At 44.5% G+C, this 25,108-nt stretch overlaps 1 protein-coding gene across 1 annotated transcript in view; it reads left to right on the top strand.

Annotated features, from left to right (window-relative positions):
• MTR (5-methyltetrahydrofolate-homocysteine methyltransferase) overlaps positions 1-25,108 on the top strand; it is a 484,998-nt gene that overhangs the window by 256,665 nt on the left and 203,225 nt on the right. The window lies entirely within an intron of this gene.

Here is a 25,108-nt window from a genome sequence, read left to right as displayed (position 1 = left end):
CAAGGTGCTATGTGCATACATGAGAGAGCCCAACTCAAGCAGAAACCACAGTTCTTTGTTAGGGTGAAGTTGCAGCCAAACCCCAAGTCAGACTGTGCTTAACCTTCTGGTAGCTTGGCACAAAAGCAGTCATTCTTAACTTAGAGGCAAAGTGTGAACTATTTATGCAGCACTTTAAACAGTAATGAAGTGAAAACACAACTCAATAATAATCCCACACTAATTTAGAAAAATTGAGTAAAGTGTAATATATAAAGATCAAAACAACAAAAATCTAATCAGTAGAACCAGAGATGTGTGGTTTTCAAGATTGAAGTGCAAATAGAATCAAAAAGATAAAAGTGCCTACTGTGGTCATCTGGTCATGCCGGGCCAGGAACAAGTAATAAGTTCAGGCTGACCGCAGTGGGGTGCAGGCTGGCTACTGGGATCTAGTTTGGCCTGCTGAACAAGAGTACCTTAAATCCTAGTTGCAGGGCATTGTGAGTGCTCGTGTAGCAGATGCGTCTTGCAGCAGCTGTTCCGAGGTGGCACAAGGTTGTGATGCTTTGAGGATGCCGTTGATGAGGGGATTGCAGTGCGAGGACTGGCACTGAATACGCATTATGCACTGGATCCAATGCAGAGCTTTTGGGAGGTGATGCGTTGGTTGGGGCCACAGCTTGCCTGGTAGAGCACTTTCATGCCGATTTCTGAAGGGTCCAGGACTGGGGGTTGCAGCACTTGGGAGGGCAAGACTCATAGTTGGCAGACTCAAGGTTCTAGATTCCAGGTGGAGGAAGCCCGATCTGTCCCTTAGGCTTATGATCAGGAGGCCAGCCAACTAGCCTTTGGAGTCACTCTGGTGGTCCTCGATTCAAGATGCAGGTCCAGTCCTTCAAACTTGGGCAGCGCAGCAGAGCAGGCAGCAGAGGAACAGTCCTTGTTGCAGTTAAGCAGCACAGAAGTTCCTCCTCTGAGTCTTCCACAGGTCCAAATGAATACTGAAGAGTTAGGGTCTGAGGTCCAAAATGTAGATGAGTGCCCATTTATAAGTAAGAGAAGTTTCTAGAGGCATTCACCCTTCTGGGGTGTCATGGCTGCCCTGGCCTCTGCTTGTCTGGGTCAAAAAAGGTCTAGTGACAAACCCTTTGTGGCAGTGCACAGGCAGAGCCTTTGTGATGTGCAAGTGTGGTAGGAGACAGTTCCCCGCCTCCCCCTTGTTAAGTCAGAGTGGGCCATCATGCCAACTACTAGCTTCCCTTTGTCTCATTGTCTGGGCGCAATACATAAAGGCCAGCTGCCAGCTACACCTAGTCATGTGACCCAGGAACAGTCTGCGGGCACCAAATGGTTGGGACAAGAAATGCTAACTTTTTAAAAGTGCCATTTTTAGAACTGTGACTCAAATCTGACTTTACCATTAAAAAGGGCTTTGAGTTACAGTTCTTTAGACACCATACTCAACCTGCTCCCAATTAAAAGTTATTGCATATTAAATGTAATAAAGAAACCCAATGTTACCCTATGGGAAAGGTAGGCCTTACAGTAGTGAAAATGAATTGAGTAGTTTTTTACTGCCAGGACATGAAAAACTTAAAAGTATATGTTCAGCTCCAGCCTTTTGAATACAGTGCATCCTGCCCTCTGGGCTGTTCAGGGCCTACCGTAGGGGTGACCTATATGTATTAAAAAGGAAGATTTAGACCTAGGTACGGGTTTATTTTTAGCAGGTCAAAATGACAGTTTAAAACCGTTCACACAGGCTGCAGTGGCAGGCTTAATACATGTTTGCTGGGCTACTTACGGGGGTGGCACAATAAATGCCGCAGGACCACTAGTAGCTGGTAATTTACAGGCCCTGGGTACGTGTAGTACCACTTTACTAGGGACATAAAAGTAAACTAAATAAGCCAATTTGGTGTAAACCAATTCTACCATGTTTAAAGGAGAGCGCACAAGCACCATAGCACTGGTAGCAGTGGTAAAGTGCACAGAGTCCCAAGGATAACCAAAAAGAGATCTGTAAAAATAGAAAGGGTGAAGGCAAAATGTTTGGGGTAAGACCTTCCTAAAGCTGACAGGACAGGGAAACCTTAGGTTTCTTTTTTTGTGTAGGAGAGTCAGAATGTATTTCTTGGTGTACTGAAGTCATTTGTGTAGCAATTGTGTAAAGTGGTGTGGTGTGTGGCAGCAGCTGATAAAATGAGTCTTGTACTCACTAGACACAAGTGGCAATCATCCTTGGGTGTCAGGGGCACACAGCTGGCTTATAACAAAGTAAATGTTGTACAATGTTGTACAGTGTCTGAAGTGATGCAAACCCTGTGGTCGAGCAGTACAACCTACCCACAACTTGATGGGATGGTGACAGTGGTCTTTACTCATATACATCAATATTGTACTCAATAGTTTAATATGTCTAGCTACGACACTATAAAAAGGACTAATGAAAGCTGCTTAAGCTGCTTAGATCACTGCCAGCTTAGGTGCAATATATATATATATATATATATATGTGTTTGATGGCATGTATTGCTGCAGATACACATGCTATGCATATTCCTTCCGACATCTAGTGTTGGGCTCGGAGTGTTACAAGATGTTTTTCTTCAAAGAAGTCTTTTCAGTGCCACAGGATCGAGTGACTCTTCCTCTCGGTTGCATTGAGCATGGGCATTGACTCCATTATTAAATTGTTTTCTTCCCGCCGTCGGGTTCGGACGTGTTTCCTCTTGCTCTGAGATTTCGATTTGGAAAACCTTAGAAAACCTTCTTATTTGTCGGTATTGTTTTGATTGCGTGTTCCATTTAGCATAGAGCCGGTAGTACCCTCGGAACCTTCTTTTTCACCCTTCGGGGTGCGTGCGCCCAACTCAGGCTTATTCAGGCCTACCGTGTGGAAAGCCTGATGGATCAGACTCCATTCCGATTCTGCCCTCGGTGCCACGCGAAGTACCCCTATACAGACCAGCACTTGGTTTGTAATTTGTGCCTTTCTCCAGACCATCGGGAAGAAAATTGTGAGGCCTGTCCATCATTTCATTCAGAGAAGACTCTCAGAGATTGCAGAGCTAGAAGACTCGAAATGGCGTTGAAATCAGTAAACATCTCGATGTTGCTGAAGAAGAGCAGGCACAGACAGCAGTCTCCATCCGAGACACAGACTCCGAACAGGAATCGGAGGACGACACACCCATCACAGCTGGACAGTATGTGGGTACGTCTGCCCCTACACCCCTGCACAAAAGACATTTAAAGGCCTTGGGTACACCACTGCTGGAAGGCCATGGTTAGGCCCGAAAGAAGACTGTCACGACCGCCCTTTGGGGTCGGTGCCGAAAAAGGCCACTCCTCCGTCTACTTCAGAGTCGAGTAAATCTGTCAAAGGCTCCATTTCTGACTCCAGTAAAAAAAAAAAAGCCCATTCTTCGGAGTCGAAAATTTGGCAGTCGGCTTCGGAGCTGAGACCTTCCACTACCTTTTCGGGACTGAAAAACAACAAACTTCGAAGCCAAAAAAATCCTCATATACAGAGAAACGCGGACTTTCAAAAAAATCTAAAGAAACCCATAAAACCTCTGAGGAAGAGCCTAAAATTCAGCCCGTTTTGCAAATTATGGATGAGAGACAATCCAGATTACACATCCATAAAGAGACAGGAAGAATTGTCACTGCACCTCCTTTAAAAACAAAAAAGAAAGCTGGCTTTCCAAGAGGAACTGGACTCTGTACAGCCACCAGCAAAGGTGCAATAACAAAAGGAGAAGCCAATACCTCTTCATACTTCTCCTCCTCATTCTCCACAATTATCTGTCTCATCTCACACCAGCCCACCACCAATGCCTTCTTCAACACATTCATTAGATTCACAGGGAGATACGGCAGACCCATGGGATCTTTATGGCCCTGATCACATCCCAGATCATGACCCAGATACTGACCCATCAAAACCATCTTTACCAGAAGATACCACCAAGTCATATCCAGGGCAGAGGCTTATCAAGGGGGTAACCATGCATTCAGAGCCATTGGAAGAAGAGTTCTCATTTAATACAATATCTTCTACACATTCCAAGTACCAGTGTCTCCCAGTGTTAACAGGCATGGTAAAACACACAGACCAAATTTTTATCGAGCCTGTAAAAGCTAGGATTATCACACCTAGAATTGATTAAAAAGTATAAGCCTGCACCCTCTGACCCAGATTACACTACTCACCAGGTCCCTCCAGATTCAGTGGTGGTCAGTGCAGCAAGAAAGAGGGCAAATAGCCAGTCTTCAGGAGATGCACCTCCTCCTGATAAGGAGAGCAGAAAATGTGACGCAGCAGGCAAAAGAGTTGCTACACAGGCATCAGATCTGTGGAGAATTGCAAATTCTCAGGCACTTCTAGCCCGCTACGATAGGGCCCATTGGGATGAGATGCAGGATATTATATAGCATCTCCCAAAAGAGCACCAGAAGAGGGCACCGCAAGTAGTAGAAGAAGGGCAAGCAATTAGTAATAATCAAATAAAATCTACCCTTGATGCTGCTGATACAGCTGGAAGGAGCGTAAACACTGCCATCACAATCAGAAGACATGCATGGTTGCGCTCCTCTGGTTTTAAACCACCTCTTTGCCAAGAAGTGGACACCACTATTGAAAAACTGAGAAAGGACTTAGTTACTGTGAAAGCAGTGGGTGCTTTGTACACCACCCCATACAGAGGTTAATTTCGCAGGCCACAGTTTCGAGGAGGTTTTAAACCACAATCCTCAGAGGCTTCCACCTCCCAAACAAAGCAACCACAACAAACCCAGTATCAACGAGGTGGGATTAGAGGATCATATGGAGGTCAATACTTTAGAAATAGAGGTAAATTCCGAACCTCTTAACAAACAACACAACCTAAACAGTGACTTCCTTCCCCCCCTTCCACTCCACACATCTCCTGTGGGGAGAAGACTACAGCAGTTCCACTCGCATTGGCAAAATATCACCACAGACAACTGGGTATTATCAATTATCCACAGTAGCTATTGCCTAGAGTTGATAACCGCCCCTCCAAACATTCCACCAAGATATCCTAAGTTGTCCCCTGAACATACAGTTCTGTTTAAAAAAAGAGGTACAATCTCTACTGTTCAAACAAGCAATAGAATTAGTTCCACAGTCCCAACAAGGAACAGGAGTATACTCACTATACTTCCTAATTCCCCAAAAAGATGGCACCCTCAGTCCTATATTAGACCTCAGGCCCCTCCATCTATACATCTTGTCAGAGCTTTTTCACACGGTAACTCTGCAAGATGTTATTCCACAACTGCAAAATCAAGATTTTGTGACTGCTCTATACCTCAAGGATGCGTATTTCCACATACCCATCCACCCAGCTCACAGAAAATACCTCAGGTTTGTCATAGCAGGAAAACACTACCAGTTCAAAGTGTTGCCATTTGGCATAACAACAGCTTCAAGGGTGTTCACTAGGTGTCTAGCAGTAGTAGCGGCAATCTTAAGAAGACAACACATCCATGTCTTTCCATATCTAGACGATTGTCTAACAAAATCAAGCAATCTTACACAATGCCAAAAACATACTTGTTATGTGATAGAAACTCTGCACACACTAGGGTTTTCTATAAACTACCAAAAGTCACGCCTTCAACTAGCACAAGTACAACCGTATCTAGGTGCTATCCTAAATACTCAACTAGCTCTAGCGTATCCAAATATACAAAGGATACAAGCTTTTCAAAATGTAATACCACTCATACAGCCAAATCAACAATACACTGTAAGATTTATCATGAAGATTCTAGGAATGATGGCATATTGCACAGCAATAGTCCCACATGCAAGATTAAACATGAGGCCCTTACAACAGTGCCTTGCACAACAATGGTCACAAGCACACGGTCAACTTCAAGATCTAGTGTTGATGGACCACCAGACACATATGTCCCATCAATGGTCGAACCGCAGCAATTTAATAAAAGGGCGGTCGTTTCAAGACCCTGTGCCTAAGACCATAATTACAACAGGTGCATCAATGATCGGTTGGGGAGCTCACATAAGCAATCAAACCATTCAAGGTCAATAGGATGTCAAACAGAAATAGCTACACATAAACCACTTAGAATTAATAGCTGTGTTCCTTGCCCTAAAAGCATTTCAACCTCTTCTCAAATATAAGGATGTTCTCATAAAAACAGACAACATGACAACCATGTATTATTTCAACAAACAGGGAGGAACACATTAATCTCAGCTGTCCCTTCTATCCCAAACAATTTGGAAATGGGCAATTCATAATCAAATTGATCTACTAGCACAATACATTCCGGAAATAGACAATCAGTTGGCAGATCTCAGCAGAAATCACCAACAAACACCCGAATTGGAGATTCACTCCCAAGTACTTCAAAAGTACTTTCAAAGGTGGGGAACACCAGACCTAGATCTATTTGCAACAAGCGAAAACGCAAAATGCCAAAACTTCGCATATAGACACCCACATCCCCTATCCAAGGGCAATGCTCTATTGATCAATTGGTCAGGGATATTTGCTTACGCTTTCCCCCCTCTCCCACTCCTTCCATTTCATCAAACGAATTACATCAAACATCACTCAACATGATCCTCATAGCACCAACATGGGCACCCCAGCCTTGGTACACAACACTATTAGACCTATCTGTAGTACCTCACTCCAAACTCCCAAACAGACCAGATTTGTTAACACAAAACAAAGGTCTAATCTGGCATCCAAACCCCAATGCTCTCAATCTAGCGATTTGGCTCCTGAAGTCATAGAATTTGGTAATTTAAATCTTCTATCACAGTGTATGGAAGTAATTAAACAAGCACGAAAACCTACTAGACAGTGCTACGCGAGCAAGTGGAAAAGATATGTCTACTATTGTCAATCTAAAACCATAGATCCACTTACAGCATCTATACACGATATTGTATGCTATTTGCTTCATTTAAAGAAATCACCTTTGGCTTTTTCATCCATTAAGATACACCTTACTGAAATATCTGCATACTTATAAACTATTCAACATACTTCTCTTTTCAGAGTTCCTGTTATTAAAGCCTTCATGGAAGGATTAAAACGCATCAGTCCACCCAGAACACCACCTGTTCCGTCATGGAATTTAAATATTGTACTTACCAGACTCATGGGACCACCTTTTGAACCCATGCGCCGAATTCAATTTTTAACATGGAAGGTCGCCTTCCTTGTGGCTATTACTTCTTTAAGAAGAGTTAGTGAAATATAAGTGTACACTCTTGAAGAACCTTTTTTTCAAGTACACAAACATAATATTGTACTAAGAACAAATCCAAAATTTCTACCAAAAGTAGTATCTCCTTTTCACATCAGTCAAACTGTGGAATTGCCAGTCTTTTTTCCACAGCCAGATTCTGTGGCAGAAAGAGCTCTTCATACATTAGATCTCAAAAGAGCTCTTTTGTACTACATAGACAGAACTAAAGATTTTAGGAAAACAAAGCAACTTTTTGTTCCTTTCCAACAACCACATACAGACAATCCTATATCAAAACAAGGTTTAGCAAGATGGATTGTTAGATGTATACAAACATGTAATATCAAAGCAAAGAGTCAACTTTTGATCACTCCTAAAGCACATTCTACAAGAAAGAAAGTGCAACATTGGCTTTTTTTTATGAAACATACCAATGGTTGATAAATGCAAAGCAGCTACATGGTCAACCCCTTATACATTTACAAAACACTACTGTGTTGATGTGTTCTCACAGCAACAAGCCACTGTAGGCCAAGCTGTCTTAAGGACTTTATTCCAAACAACTTCAACTCCTACAGGCTAGCGACCGCTTTTTGGGAGAACTAACTGCTTTGTAGTCTAAGCATAGCATGTGTATCTGCAGCTACACATGCCATCAAACGGAAAATGTCACTTACCCAGTGTACATCTGTTCGTGGCATGTAGTGCTGCAGATTTACATGCACCCTCAAGCCTGTAGTCGTTTAAGTTTCTAACATTTGTACATATGTATATACATTTTCATGGACATCTCTTTATATTTCTATACTCTATCACTCATTTCTTCACCCTCTGCGGGAAAACAATCTAACAATGGAGTCGATGCCCATGCGCAATCGAACCGAGAGGAGGAGTCACTCGATCCCATGACTCTGAAAAGACTTCTTCAAAGAAAAACAATTTGTAACACTCCGAGCCCAACACTAGATGTCCGAAGGGATATGCATAGCATGCGAATCTGCAGCACTACATGCCATGAACATATGTACACTGGGTAAGTGTCCTTTTACATATATAATTCACTTTAAAAGACAAAGTTACAAGGTCTTTACATTATTTAGTATGTGCCTGGGGAGTTAGCCTCCCCGCTCATAATTCATTGTAGCCCCGGGAACGTGGTGGTCCGTGGGGTTGTGAGGGAGGCCAGATGGCCTCCCCCACATTTGATAAGCATTTTTGCCCTGGGGGGTGGTGCCCCCGCTCATAATTCATTATATCCCAGGACCTGGCCCACATGGGAGATTTCTTTAAAACAAGCAACTCCATCGCTATAAAATGTTTTTAAGAAAATACTTTTTTAGCCCAGTGGGGTGTCCCTTTGGGAGCCCAGAACCAGAGCTAAGGGTGTTGATACACTGATCCCTTTTGTATTCTTTATTCATTTTTTCTGGGACTCGGCTCAAGCAGAGTACCAAGATGGCTGCCAATACTTCCTGTTTGAAGTGTTGCCAGCCAATCAGATCTCAGCACAAGATTGGGAAGGGCACATATCTTTATCATCCCTAGATATACAAATTTTGATTTCCCTAAATTTCTCAAAAACAACTGAACTGATTTACACCAAATAACAACAAGCATTTGTAATGCAATAGGTCTCACATTTGCTCATGTTAGAGCTATTAGCGTTGTAAATGCATAACTGGACTTGCATTACTGGTCCTCTCTGCCATATAATTCTAGTGGCCCAGCATCATACCAAGTAATAAGGTGGATAACAGTGAATCCACTTGCTACAGCTCTTTGAAACTGGTATGAAACACTACATGAAAATATAGTAGTACTAGTAATAATAATAATAATAATGATAATTGTAATTGTTGCTTTTATTAATAGTAGTGTAAGTGTTCATATTATGAACTTATTTTTACTGATATCGCTCTGTTGTCTATGTCACATTCGAAAGAATAAAGGTGACCTAAAAATAAGTACACAATAAACTGAAGCCAAAACACACATATTTCATGCGTAGCATTCTACACTTTGGACATGACATGATGTTCATGCTGCCAGATTTAATGAATAGGTTTAAACTGTTAGATAGTCGGTGTCATGAAAATCATTAAATTAGCGCTCCTATGCAAGCTGTGATTACTGGTTACCTACACCAGCGACAGGGTGCAGTGTTCCTGAGCAAATCGGTCCAGTGGTTTTTGCGCTAGACCTCAGAAAACTGTTACCACTTTAGAAATAGAGAAACTTTAAAAACTCCTGATAGATATCAGTATACTGATACTCGCCCATTACTTTCCTTTCAGTGGTGAGAGAGGAGGTTGGTCCGATCACCGAAACGAGTATGTGAAGCTGAGAAAGGAGTCACAACTTTCTTCTGAGATTTTGGTTAAAAAGGAAGAGAAACGTCCATGAAAAACCCAATTTCAAAAAGAAAAAGGTTGTAGCTATTTTGGCTAAACATTATACACGTATTGAGAAAATTACTGGAGAACAGGACATGGACAGTGACTTTGCTAGACAGTGCAGCAGAGGTCACAGTAGTTCACCAGAGCTTTCTAGAACTTCTGGATGTGACACCAACAAACAACTTCCTTGAAGTTGAAACTGCAGACATGCGCATCTTCCCACCCAACAGAGTTTACAAAATAAGAATTCAAATTGAGGGGGACATGGAGTGCACCATTAAACTTATTTAGTGGGGTTAAGACATACTAGTGGTAGAAATGATTGGCCACCTGAATTTGTCTGTACTGTCCCACAAATGGAATAAGTTAATTTTGCCTTCTTTCTCAGTCCTTGTTTGAGGCACCGTAAAAAAAAGCTTACGTCGCAGATTTGGCATTGGTGCAAGCTCCAGTGCTGTACCGCAAACATGGGGGGTGAGAAAGGGATTCCCCTTACCATGTTATACCAATAGGAACCACTCCACAGACCTAACCTCAAATCCCATTAAACATGAGGCTAAACACCAGTGAGAGAAATTCTCTCACAGCATGAGTACCAGGGAGAAATTGAACCCTGTGTCTCTGCTATGAATAACCCTTTGTTTCCTATAGTTAAGTTGGATCGTTCATACAGAATAGTTCTAGTTTACAGACACTTATCCAGTGACATGCGCATTTGCAATGTAAAATTCACATGGTACAGCACTTATCAACAACATAATGCGCCAAAAATATAAAACAACCTTGGATATTTCCAATTATTATTTCTGCCAAAATCTACCACCTGAAAGCAGGGATTTAAGCGCCTTCTCTGTGCTTGGCTCTCAAAGAAGATTTTGTAGACTCCCTTGAGGGTACAAGAACGGTCCTGGATTGTTCTCAGCCCTTGTGGCATCAACAGTACATGATATTGATCCTGAGGCGTTGTCTCATAACGATAAAATCCATCTGACAGGTTATAATCTCGACATACATTTAGCCAGTGTGGATCACATTGTTTTAGGATTCGCCACACAGGGCTACAAATCCAATTTCAGGAAAACAAAAATAAAATTGCTTTTCTTAGTGTCCTATTCATAGGACATGAATTATCAAATGAAGGAAAGAATGTGGCACCACATTTCCTAGAGAAATGTGCACAATTACAACCTCAAAATAGCATTAGTAACCTCAATCATTGCTTAGTTTCTTTTACTTTGGTAGAACTTATATTCCAGAATTTTCACAATGCATAAAACCTCTGATTTAATCCGTCCAGACTTCTCAAGCAAACATTGGATGTCCCAACTCACACAAATTCTCATAGCATTACAGATCGACATGCTTGATGCAAAACATTTGCACACACTTGACAACAAAACAAATTTGGTAATCGGGCTCATCCCTTGTGCCATTGGGTTCACATATGTCACATTCAATGAAGGAAACACTGTACCCACAGCATACAAATCAAACTTGTACTCCAACACTGAACAGAATTTTGCACCAACAGAAAAAATACTGACTGCTGTCTAAATGGCTGTCATAAGGGAGAGACCACTAGCCCAAGTGAAAAGCATTATTTTCGTTAACCTTGAGGCTGGCACAAAAGCAAGTGTCCCGAACGCAAAAGCATTACATGCACGTTGAATTCAATGGGCTCCCTCCCTGACTGCCACTGATGTTGATTACATTTTTAATCCAAAACTCCAGACCCAAAAATTCCTTCAGTACAAACTTGTATACCCCATCTCCACCAGCATTTTGCCTCTTGGACAATATTGAATCATCATTTACACCAATGGTTCAGCTCAACCAGCTTTAGGTATTAAACATCAATACTCCGTCGCTTGTGCAGCCATTTGTGGGATATTGAGGGATGGTTAATTCCAGCCTCAACAACCCTACACTGGGGGGACTGCACAGCACAACTTGCAGATCCTACACCTCTAATTGCAGCACTGGAACACACGGATCATGAGCTTTCAACCTTGATTGTGTGTGATTCGTACTATTGTGTCCTTTAATGAATACTTAAACTACTGGTGCCTAAACGTGTTCAGAGACTCCAAAGAAAACACCATAAAGCACACATTTTTGTGGGGGAAGGTGGCAGACTTCAAGGACAAGCTGCCACAGATTCATGTGGTACATACCATGGGTTACCAGTGTGTAGGAAACACTTTGGCTGATGAAGCAGCCTAATGTGCAGTAGCTATGGCTTCTGTTGCCTCAACAACTCCTTCTCATGCGAGACTGGATGATGAAACATTGGCTGTCATGAAAGGTTCGGCTGATGGCAAGCCCTTACCAAAAGCATATCCTGCACAATGTTCCTACCACTTAAGTGCTTAAAAATTGCATTTGCTACAGTACCAGTGGTGGTTGATCCCCAACCAAGACCAAAGATTAGATCTTATCCAAGCAGCACAGGCAGGGGTTGCTTCTGCCCATACTGGTTATGGTGGCTACCATCTCCCTATTGCTAAAACATTAATGGTGACCTGGTCTATTCAAACATACCAATCAGTGTGTCCTTAATTGCGACATTTGCCAACAAATTAAAGGATCCACCATTAAACACCCACCGCAGTCATCCGTTTGAGTTTCAAACAAACCATTACAATGTGTGTACCTGGACCATTGTGTTCTCTTACAATTAGATGGTGCATACAAATATATTTTTGTTGCTGTTGATTCATGCTCCAGATTTCTATGGGTGTGGCTACACCGATCGATTGGCTGATGTTCGAACTGTTATTAAAGATTTGCCAGTCTTCATCTGGACATATGCAGTTGCCGCATTCCATTCGGACCAGGGCCCTGCTTTTGCCTTCCGTACATTCAGGGACACCATGGCAACAAGGGATGTTGAAGTGCATGTCTCGTCTCTCTATCATCCCAAAGGGAATCCGATTGTGGAGCAGAACAAATGAGACTTAAAGCAATCCTTAAAAGCTAGAGTATTAGGTTCAGGTCGTAGTTGTCTACATCACCTGTATGGAGGCCCGAGAAAACTAAATCTGCCCAGAAGGTCTTTTGACGGACATAACCCCCTTAAGACGTCCTGTTTGGGATACCTATGTATGTCTCAGATCTTGGTGGCTCTGGTGCGGTGGCGGCAGAAACACCTTTTGACATAAATGAACGTGTCACTGTCTTACAGAAAACACAACAATTACATGATGAAAATTCATCAGCAGATGCCACCACCTTCGGAATGAGAGATTTGCCACCAACCACAGGCTGGATTCCTAAAGTTGAGGATCTAGTTCGTGAAAAGATACCTGTGAAGAAGGAGTTGGCCCATCCTACGGAGCACTGGCTCCAATCCTGGGAATACACTGTAATAGAACGGTCATTCTACCACCACTGCCAGTTTTTTTGTTTGTCAAATTGCACGATGTGGCTGATCCTGCACAGTAGATCACGAGGACTCAAGGGTATTTCCCATACACCTCTCACTACAATCTAGGAGTTACCTCTTCAATCACTCAACAAAGCTGAAATTATTTCCCTGAGCTTGGGGGGGCAGATAATGAACATTTGTTGATTCCTGTCACCACTTCACCAACAAGAAATGTCCAGAATTTAGATTTGCACTCTTCAAATCCAACACAAATGGATGGAATTGTTATGACAATGGCTCTATCCCCAGTTCCCTTTCACCTGTGCCAACTTCACTTTTTGCACAGACTGCTTCTGGTTATTTTGCCGATATTGCTGACTTTTCCTCAAATTCTTCAGCGTGATCTACGGTACCTGTACCAAAAACATGTAGGCTCTACACGTGGCTTAAACATAACTATTTGGTTTGTCTATGATTTTATCTGTGGATAATTCTGATACTGCTTACCTTTCTTCTTTGGATTGGTTTTGTCATTGTTTTCTTTCTACTGATACATGATCATTATCTTCCAGAATGCTCTGCTGGTAAACTGGTAGATGAAGTTTTAAAACCCTAATTATCCTCACATAAGGTCTGAAGAGACTTGTCCCTTGTGAACATTTCAGCTGTTCCAGTTCCTGATGGGATTGTATGGGATAAAGTACCGTTTGATATCTTCAGCCTTATAGTCATGATTCCAATTCCATTTGTTTTTAAAGTATCAGTGAATTATAATATTACACCAGGGGTTGTTTCTGATGACTATGCTGGGATGTAAAGACAGTTGATTCCATGCTTTCTGAGCTTGAATATTGTACCTTATTTGAAAGTGAAGATGTTTACATGAACACTGCAGATTATGGGGAAATGTTCTGTTATCACCATTACAGAGATAATTTTCTACAACGAGCTGGTACCCCAAGAATAGTTTATAATTATACACATTGGGAACATTTTCCAGCCCCATCAGTGAGGAGTTCTAAAACATATGTAGAAAAGTTTTCTTATTTTACTGGGCATGATGTTAAAGATGCTGGGTGCTATTACTTTAAATTACCTCCTTCAAAGCCAAGGAAAATATTACTAACATACACCAAATAGATTTATTCAGATTCCTTTATTTCACAATTGGCTGTAGAAGGCTATGAGTACTGGGTGAAGTCGATTGGCTTAAAGAGTGTGTGGTGAACAAAAGATTGGCAAATACAGGGTAGGGAGGCTTTATTTAGAGTATGTCTTACTCTGTTACAAATTATATTTCTCCCCAACACCGTACAACAAACAACTGTTTTAGGATTGGCAAAAATAAAAGAAATTAATGTGGCCAGTATTCCCTCACCAACTAAATTTGATAATTGGCAAAACATTTTAAATGTCACTGAAGAACAGCTCAATGGTTGGGTTCAGAACGGTACCTTTAATTCAATACTTTCAGGTTCCAACGAGTGGGTATTGTGGCCAGTGGACACAAATTGTAGTCATGTACCTTTTGTTAACTCCACCTGGGGTTTTAGAGCGAGCAGACTGGACCCTCGTTACATCATCACATAATAATGTGGTATTGTCACATCATACAGCGTTGACAAACTTTGTCAACAGTGGATAAAATCTTCCACATTAACAGCTGTAAAATAACTCCTTTGACTCATTCCAGAACATGTAGACTTACAAGATTTTTTGTCAAGCCCCAGAACATCTTGCTCAAAGTATTTCTTATATGAAATAAATAATGAAAAATGGAACCTTTCGCAAATGGAGACTGCTGCCCTTTTAAGGCAAATAGATAAGGAGAATTAAAAGAAAGCTCTAGCCGTTGTCGATAATGGTATGAACACATTGTTCAACTGCATTTACACATTTAGTGACATTGTGTCTTCTGCAATTGACATTATTCAAAATGATATGACACTTTTACATCATGAACAAAGTCAACTTAGGTCCATTATACAGTTGACTTGGACATAACATGTTGTAAAAAATGGCCCCTTGATTGGAAACATGATAACTCTAAGGGGTTATTTGCCGCATTTAATATGGAAACAACAGATAATGGCTAAGAAAGAAGCTAGTTGCATCATGCTTCACATTGAAAAGTTGGACAAATTGCCTTTTACTGTGGTAGAAATACCATTGTCAGTGTGGTTAATACATGGAGTGATTCATCTGATAGAGACTTCTAGTTACAGATTCCTTACCTTAGAATTTCCCCCAGGCGTCAGACTGGAGCAATACCCTTGCGCATCGGTAGGTGGCGTTGGTCGACTCCACGGGCGTCGTTGGTGTCGTAGTCGCCGTGATGACGTTGGGAGTAGTACTTAGACGCCGCCTCAGCGCAGTGACATCAGTTCTTTTCTTTCTGCGCCACACTAAGATCCTTAGAGAGCTACCCTGGTCTCTTTTTGACCGACTTCGACCCTTTTGTCGAGTTTTCTGTGAGTTTTTTGCCGTGTCAAGCATGTCCCCGAAGACCGGTTTCAAGCCGTCCGAGGACTGTCACCGCATGATGTCAGTGACAGATCCGCATCAGGTTTGTTTGTGGTGCCTGGAGCGCGACCACGACCATGACCCTCAGTAATGCTCCGAGTGCCGAGCCATGCATTCGAAGGCCTTGAGGGAGCATTCTCTCAAGCTCATGGCAGCCAGGCTCTCGACTCCACGTAGGTCCCGGTCTCGCTCGAGAGGAAGGTCTCGAGAGCATTCGCGGAGCCACCACCATTCGTCTTCCTCCAAGAAGAAGGTAAGAAGAAAAAGAGGTTGAAGCGGTCCTGTTGCCCTTCGACTTTGTTCTGTTGTTCGGCTGATGCGACGTAGGAGGAGCATCGACGCTCAAGGCCTCCATCCTCGGAGCCTGCTTCTGGGTCCGCTCTGCACTTCGCCGAATTTCCGGGAGCCGGAGCAACCCCTGCCCAACTTAAAGAGCTCTAAGAGACCATGTGCCTCATTTTTGGGTGGTTCGACCCCGATATGGCGTCTTTGGGCCAAAGGGGTTCGATCGAGGGGCTTTTGGGCTCCACGCCAGCGGGTTTGGCGCTGGCCACCGAGGTCCCCCCCGGATTCGCTTGCGGATCCGCACCAACGCCAGTCGTAGTACTGAGACCTTCCCCGGCGGCAGTTCGATTGACGACACTCCCGACGTCGGTAGTTCCCTCTATCGACATCGACCTGATCCTTATCCCCGACAACTCAGAGTGCCGTCAGCTGACAACGCCTCCTCCTTCGATGGGGCCTACTCACCCCAGGTCAGATTTGGACCCTCTTCCCTATGGGTACAAATTTGGGGAAGGATTGGAGGGTTCCCTGGACCCTTAGGAATACCAGGATGACCCATCTTTGGACTGGGCACAGGAATTGGGTGAGGCCAGTGGACTGGACACTTCTCCAGACGCTGGCATGCTGTCTCCTCCTACCGTGGCTATGGCGGTGGGAGCGACTTAAGCTTTAGTTGTCAGTAGGGCGGCTGAGGTCCTTGGTCTTGAGCTACCTACTGTAGAGTTCAGGTCCAATCTCCTGACAGAGGTGCTTCAACCAGGGGCTTCCACATCTGAGCCCCTTTTGCCATTCAATGAAGCCCTCACCAATGTCCTTTTGGGTACTTTGTCCAAACCCAACACAGGGGCTCCTGTAAATAGGACTAAGCAGGCAGCCATCGGCCCACCCCGAACAACCCTAAATTCCTGTCCCAACACCCCACGCCTGAGAGTCTTGTCATCCAGGCTTCATCTTTCTCAGGCTCATTCCCTTTCGCACCCCAGGATAGGGAATCAAAAAGGATGGAACAATTTAGGAAGAAGAGGTTTTCTTCCTCCAGTCTCGCGCTGTAGTCCATGAACACTGCATGCCTTTTGGGCCGCTATACCCACTCTCTGTGGGATACGGCTGCGCAAGTTCTGCCACAGATACCAGAGGAGGCCTGTGCTATAGTCTCTCAAGCTGTCAATGATGGGAGAGATGCGGCGAAGTTCACAATCCGATGTGGGCTGGACACGACCAACTCTCTGGGCATATCGGTTGCCATGACGGTGGCTTTGAGATGCCACGCCTGGTTGCGTACTTCTGTTTTTTTGGAGGATGTCCAATAGTCTCTCATGGACATACCCTTTGATGGCTCCCGTCTCTTTGGAGACAAGGCGGACTCGGCCTTGGAGAGATTCAAGGATTCCCGGGCTCCGGCTCGGTCCCTTGGTCTTTCCACTGTCCCTCGCCCCCAGCAATCCGCTTTTCGTCCATTTCGTGCCATGGAAGGAGATTCCTGTTGCGTCCCCCACCCAGCCACCGTGCCACCCATGCTGTGCAGCTGCTTTGTGGCTGGGGATGTGGAATCCCTCTTGGGCGTGGGACAGGGAACCAGAGGTCTGCCCAGTCCACCACTGCCCCCGCTGCAGCCTCCAAACCCTCCTAGACCATCCCCTCACACCGATTCCAGTTGGCAGCAGGATTCGCCATCACCTGCCCCACTGGAAATCGAACATTACGGACAGGTGGGTTTTGCAGATAGTTCAAAAGGGCTATTCCCTCCCTTTTGAATCTTCCCCACTGGCCATGCCTCCATCACTCAGCCAACTTCCGGAGGATCATTTAGCACTTCTCCACCAGGAAGTCGCAGCTCTCTTGGCCAAGGGAGGTATAGAGAAGGTCCCTGTGCCAGAAGTAGGTCGTGGGTGTTATTCCCACCACTTTCTGGTGCCTAAAAAGGACTAGGGCTCACATCCTATCCTAGACCTTTGGGACCTCAACTACTTCCTCAAGAAGAAGAAATTCAGAATGCTCACCCTGGCTCAGGTTTTGTCTGCCTTAGACCCAGGAGACTGAATGGTAGTGTTGGACTTGCAGGACGCTTATTTCCACATCCCCATCCTGCCTGCCCACAGACGTTACCTACGATTCGTGGTAGGTCACAAGACAAGGTCAGTTTACCGTGCTCCCCTTCGGCCATACCAGCTCATTCTTTCCCAATCTCGAAGACTGGCTGTTGAAGGCGGACTCGCCCCGAAAGTCATTTCCCACCTTCAGACTATGGCGAGCCTGCTGCACACGCTGGGGTTCACTATCAACGTGCCGAAGTCACACCTGCTTAGATGCTCCCTTTCATCAGAGCTGTTCTGGACACAGTGCAGTTTCGGGGTTATTCTCCCCAAAAGCAAGTCCAAGATATTTAGGCTATGAGTCCGATCTTTCAACCTCTGTCTTGGGTTTTGGTGAGATTGACTCTGAGGCTGCTGGGCCTCATGGCCTCCTGCATCCTGCTAGTGACACACGCCAGATGGCATATGCAGGTTCTGCAGTGGGACTTGAAGTTCCAGTGGGCGCAGCATCAGGGGAATCTCTCCCACATGGTCCAGATCTCGAAGGGGACTGCAAAAGACCTGCAGTGGTGGCTTTCGAATCCACCTTGGGTCCATGGCAGATCCCTCTCCCTTCCCCAAACAGATCTATCTATAGTGACAGATGCATCCTTTCTGGGTTGGGGTGGCCTCATGGGAGAGGCAGAGATCAGAGGCCTCTGTGCTCCATAACAACCTCCTGGAGCTCTGGGCGATCAGGCGTGTGTTGAAAGCATTTCTTCCCTCTCTCAAAGGGAAAGTAGTGCAGGTGTTCACGGAGAATACTACTGCCATGTGGTACTGCAACAAACAGGGCGGAGTAGGGTCCTGGACCCTTTGTCAGGAAGCACTACGCCTCTGGACATGGCTGGAACATCAGGGCATTACCCTGGTGGTTCAACATCTGGCGGATCCTCTCAACGCCAGAGCAGATGAACTCAGATGTCGATGCATAGCCGATCACGAATGGCGTCTCAATCTGGAGGTGGCGCAAGGTCTCTTTCAGCAGTGGGGAGAGCCTTAGTTAGATCTGTTCGCCTCTGCAGAGAACGCGCAATGTCAGCTGTTTCGCGCTTTGGAGTTTCGAAGGCGGCACTCGCTCAGAGACCCTTTTCCTCTCGAGTGGAACTCCGGCCTCCTTTCTGCCTTTCCGCCTATACCACTTCTGCCCAGAGTACTCAAGAAGATCAGGAACGACCGGGGCCCAAGTCATCTTGGTGGCTCCGGACTGGGCACGGAGAGTATGGTATCCAGAGCTACTGAGTATGGCCATTGATCCTCCACTCAGACTGCCTATTCAGGCGGATCTTCTGTCGCAGCAGCAGGGGACGGTTCTCCACCCGAACCTTTCCAGTCTTCGCCTTCATTCGTGGAGATTGAGTGGCAACAGTTGGCGACTTTTGGTCATCCACCCAAAGTCTGTGATGTTATCATGGCAGCCAGGCGTCCCTCCTCCCTCCACCAAAATGGTATACGCCTGTCGTTGACATAAATTTGTGGCATGGTGTACCAACAAATCTGTTGATCCCCTCTCAGACCCTCTAGCTGAGGTTCTTTTGTTCATTCTTTCTTTTGGCCAGGAGGGCTCTGCTTTGGGCGACCTTAAAGGGTATTTATCTGCCATTTTGGCCTTTCTCAGGTTACCTGATCAGCCCTCACTCTTTAAATCTCCTATTGTGAGTAGATTCGTAAAAGGTCTCACCCATTTGTTTCCTCCCACTCCATTTATCATACCTCAGTAGGACCTCAGTCTTGTCCTTACTTATTTAATGTGTACTCCCTTTGAGCCGATGCACAATTGCCCCCTATGGCTCCTCACTTTCACGACTGTCTTTCTTGTTGCCATCACTTCTGCTCGCAGGGTGAGTGAGCTTCAGGCCCTTTCGTCCAAACCTCCATTCCTGTCTGTGCACGCTGACAAAGTGGTGTTGCTCACTAAGGCTTCTTTTCTTCCCAAGGTTGTTACACCTTTTCATGTAGGCCAGTCCATCACCCTGCCTACTTTTTACGCACCCACACATCCTTCCCATGAGGTGGAGAGACTCCACGGTCTGGACCCAAAAAGAGCATTGGCGTTCTATCTTAATCGTACCAAAGATTTACGGGTGGACGATCAACTCTTTGTCGGGTATGTGGGTGCGAAGAAAGGGAAGGCGGTGCAAAAATGTACCATCTCTCAATGGGTGGTACTTTGCATAAAGATGTGCTACGCTTTGGCCAAGAAGCAACCCCCTGAGGGCTTGCGCGCTCATTCCAGCAGAGAGACTGCCGCTTCCACTGCGTTAGCTCGTGGAGTTCCTGTCTTGGATTTCTGCCAGGCAGCTATGTGGGCATCCCTGCACACGTTTGCTAAACACTACTGCCTGGACAGTCAGGTCCGTTAGGACGGCTACTTAGGTTGTTTGGTCCTGCAGGACTCTCAATTATGATCTTGGTTCGCAGCCGACCTCCGAGGATGGCATTGCTTGGGTATCTATTCTAAGGTAATGAATCTGCAACTAGAAATCTCTATCAGATGTACAAGTTACTTACCTTCAGTAACGAAATACCTGGTAGAGACATATTCTAGTTGCAGATTCCTTACCGACCCACCCATCCTCCCCGCTTGCAAACTGATTTCTAGGGACAGGGATTCCCCTTTCAGGTCCTTAGTTTTGGCATACCAATCTCAGTGTTCTTAGTGGCTCTGCGCTTTGGCGTGGAAAGTCATTAAAAGAAAGTGACGTCACTGCACTGAGGCGGCATCTATGTACTACTCTGGACGTCATCACAGCGACTACGATGCCAATGACGCCAGCGGAGTCGCCCGACGCCACTTACTGACACGCAAGCGTATTGCTCGAAGAAAAATCGCCGGATCCAGTCTGACGCCCGGGGGAAATTCTAAGGTAAGGAATCTGCAACTAGAATACGTCTTTACCAGATATTACGTTACCGAAGGTAAGTAACTTGTACTTTTGCTCATTTCAGTTCACTTCTTATTTAAAATATTTTCCTGTAGGCAGATTTGAACAGGTAGGAGTCAGTTACGTTCATGAGGTGTGGAAGATGCCCTTCGATGACAAATGATTTAACGGCGAAATAGCGGATATGTGGCCTCACATTGCTGCTTATAAATGTTGACAAGCTGAGAAGGCTGAAAGCCCTTTTCTTTAAAAAATGTGTGGCTCTCCATTCAGCCCGTAAAACCTATGACCTCCAAGGAGCAAGGTCGTCCAGAGAGATGCAATCCCTTCTAAGTACCAACTTCCCAAAACATAGTTAATTAATATGTTGCATCTTTAATACATCTAACACCGCTAGGATTGTACACTTCTTTAAGGCTGTAGGTTCTGATTTTGGTAGCACTTTCCATACTGTGTTTGGATTTATACTTTCAGCAATCCACTTGCTCTTTTTGAGTGCTTTTGGAGGATTTCCAATTAGATTGGCTTTAATTGGCAGTATCCTGCTGTTACTATTTTTGATTCGCAATGGCTGCCCCCTCTCAAGAGACATGATGGAGCTTCCACCAGCCCAACTGTGTCGTGAAAGCATGATGTAGTATTTTGGAGCATCACTGTTGGAAGAACTAGACAAGAATTTGTCACTGTCATTTTGAACAGTTCTCATTTGTGTGCAGCCTGTCTTCCATTGCTTGTGGTGCCCCTAAGAACACGCACTGGAAGTGTGTCTTACACTTCAACATGTACCTTCTTTGGATGTACATCTGTTAGTGTTTCCGATGAGGGCTCATTGCCGGAATTGTCCATTGATATTGCGGTGGTTGCGGGATGCCTTCTGTGAGCTGCCTTTTGTGGAGTTAGTGGTGCCTGGTGCCTCAACATCTGGCACAGAATGGGGTGCTGCCCTCTGCCGGATCCGAGGCTGAAACTTTGAATTACATGTGCTCCTTCCACCTTTTGTCCAACGAGCTGGTGGATTTATCACCTGCCAACGTGGGGTCCAACAAGGATTTCCTTCCCATTGACACGCATGGAGACCTCCTGTGAGATCATGATTATTGTTAAGTTGGCATTTGGATATTTTTTCTAAAATTCTTCAATTGTCCTGTTTTGAATTTGGCTGCATAATTCAGCCTGGTCTGCTTGACAACTTAGACAGTTTTACCTCATATGTATATTTTTAGCCTGCTTTTAAGTAGTTAGCAATAGTGTAGTTCTTTTTATGTCTTGGACCCTGCACTCATGCACTGTCAATGGGAAGGGTGTTGTGGGTTCCTTTTAGTGCCTGGATTGGGCACCCATATTTTAGGTCCTAGGCAAATAGTCTGTGTCATTTTATTACATTTTAGCATAGCTCGCTTTTAGCTTGTTGTTTTATGTTTTATCAGCTACCTTCCCTAGAAAACATGCTTGTTCATGTTACACATTTATCTGTCCCTTGCACACATTTAGCACTGTGCCCTGCTCAAGGCTGTCATATTTATACATTTTAGTTTACTGGGTAATGCCGGTCCAGGAGTTACAGGGTCAACCTTCTAACCACAGACATATAATCACATCAGGCTTGTTCTCAAAACACAAAATGTTTTGGTATATAAAAACCACACAGGCTGAAGAAGGGTAGAGGGGACATTCCAACCAACCATCTTATGTTGTGCGCCACTTCATCCACAGCTTCAGCTATGGGGTCAAGTTCCTTCCATAAGACCGGGATGGGCTGAAGGGCTAACACTGCTATGCTCTGATGTTAGATGTTAGGGTGTAGGTAGGAATTCTTAGACTCATGATTATGTCAGGATGTTGGGACTGATTATCTGTTTCACTCTAATGGTCACAATCATAACTGTTATGTTTCATCCTTCTAATAATTGTAGCTAATGCCTCTTATCATAGAATGCAGCAAATGAATTGAAACATAGCCTGCGTTTCTTTGCCTTCGTATGTATGAGACTTTGTGCAACTAAGAGAAAATGCTACGATCTGTTCCACCATAGCTTCCCTTAGGAGCCCGAGTGTCATGTTTCTAGGCTGCCACAAATCACCTTTACTTTCTAGAGTTGGGTGTGATGCTGCTAGCTAGCCGATGAGGTCATGCAGGCAGCATTCAGTTGGGGTGTGACTGACTTGTCACCCCCACACGGTGTTGCTGCCGACCTAAACTCAGCAATCTTACCCCCATGTTAAGAGTCCTAAGACAGTCTCTCCTTGACATCCTATTCAGGGACCTCAGATATCACGATAAACTACTTGTTTCCTCCTCATATGAAAGGAAAGCAGAGTGAGCTGTTTTGAATAGGACCCAAATGCAACTAAGATATTCTGCCAACATTTTCACATTTCGGAAAGTGCTGAAAGCTTAAATCTATTTATATAACCTGTTTAAGAACCGTTCTAGAGACTAATTTTGTGTGTTAGTGAATGTTTTACAGATGCCATAAATCAGTCAATCTGTCAGGAAATGTGTTTTTCTCTCAAAATACTGTAATCAAGGACAGTTAGTGTTCTTCTGCTGTTTTCGTATGCCAGAGCAAAAACCACGAGGAGGAAGATAGGCATTCAGCACACCTCTCTTTATCATCTTACATTAGTGGCTTTGCCTTTACCTGCATTCTTTGTCAAGCAAGAGCAGTTTTTCCCTTTTTTGCAGACCAGATGCTGCTCTATTCAAACTGTCTTATACAATGAGTTAAGTACAAAGAATTCTTCCCTGTTCTGTCAAAGACTTTTGAGATCCAAACCAGACACACATTAGTCTGATTAATATTGTAGGCAGGCCATTGGTGCCTGTAGCCTTTGTATGGAGATGAAAGGACCAGTCATGATGACCTATACAGATTTACCAGAGAGGGTCCATAGGCACCCTCTCCAACTTTTTGCTGAGAAGTCCTCCAACCCATGACGCTTAATCAGCTATCACAAAACATACGTCTAGTTATGGTTTAGGGGGTCATTACGACCCTGGTGGCCGGTGGTAAACTGGTGGTAGCACTCCCAACAGGCTGGCGGTGTTCTGCCAGTGTATTATGACTGTGACAAATTAGCCACGGCCATACCGCCGGCCCCTCCACTTGACCGCCAGGCTTCCGTCATGCGGTCATAATCCCCAGGGCAGCTGGGGATTATGAGTCCCCAATCGCCAGCCTGTCCATGGCGGTAAACACCGCCATGGAAAGGCTGGAAGTAAGGGGGACTCGGAGTGGCATGGGCAGTGCAGGGGCCCCCAGGCACAGCCCCATTGCGCATTTTGAAATGCACGACGGGTGCTGCTGCACATCAACATTGCCACCAGCTCTATTATGAGCTGGCTGCAATGTTGATGTGACTTTTCCGCTGGGCCAGCGGAAATGTCAAAATAGGGAGCTACCAATACCACCAGCTCTGGCAGTATTGTGGCGGCCGCAGCTTTGGTGGTGTTTTAGCAAGACCGCCGAAGCCGTAATGAGGGCCTTAGTGATGACTACAGGAGACCCCATGTTAAAAGGAGGGTGACCTCCATCTTTATACAAATCAAGTGTTTTCCTGATGATCAGTCTACAAATCTTCATAACATAACTGCTTTTAGAACGTGTAAAATACTTGACTGGAGACTCTGGACATTGGGGCTACTGTGCATTAAACCTTACTTGTCAGTCAGAAGTGTTGAAATAGAAAGTATAGGATTATTGTGGCAGGGGCTTTTCTTCCTCTAACCCTATCCATATTTACTTAATTCTTGCATTTTGGGCATTTTGTGGTTTTGTTGTGTTCCCCAGTGTCTTTGGGGGGTGGGGGGCACACTGGTAAGTAAAAAGGAATTAATAACTGTTGTACCCTTTTCAGAGAAAAGGAGCGAGGGCAGGAGTCGCTCACTCCTCTTCCTAATGAATTATTCTATTTTAGATAGGGTGTATTGTCAGATGATCTCTCATCTGCAGAGGGTAAGGTGAAGCCTCACCATAGTTTCCAGAAACAGATTACACACACCAGTTGGTATTTTGCAATGATTAGTTATTTATTATGTATACATCGTCTACATATAATTTTTATCAGAATAATCATTATATTAAAAACCTGAGCCGTCATAACTAAAGTTAGGGCAAATCCTAAAACTGCCCCTCACACATTTAATCGCACATCCTGAAAGACATCTTACCTCTTAAGGTGTCTGCTCTTTTAGTTCAACCATACTTCATACTAGAACATCGTCAGTCGAGGTAAAGAACTAAGTATAAATAATTTTAGAGCTAATATATTTTGATGTCTAAATAGGCTCAAGTATGAGAGGCTTTGGCGTCCCCGTGGGAGACGCCGATTGCTTCA

This window comes from Pleurodeles waltl, chromosome 5 (assembly GCF_031143425.1).
Source record: "Pleurodeles waltl isolate 20211129_DDA chromosome 5, aPleWal1.hap1.20221129, whole genome shotgun sequence".
In the NCBI taxonomy this organism is placed as follows: domain Eukaryota; kingdom Metazoa; phylum Chordata; class Amphibia; order Caudata; family Salamandridae; genus Pleurodeles; species Pleurodeles waltl.
Note: the sequence above shows the minus strand (reverse complement) of the source record. Positions and strands in the feature narration are given on the sequence as shown.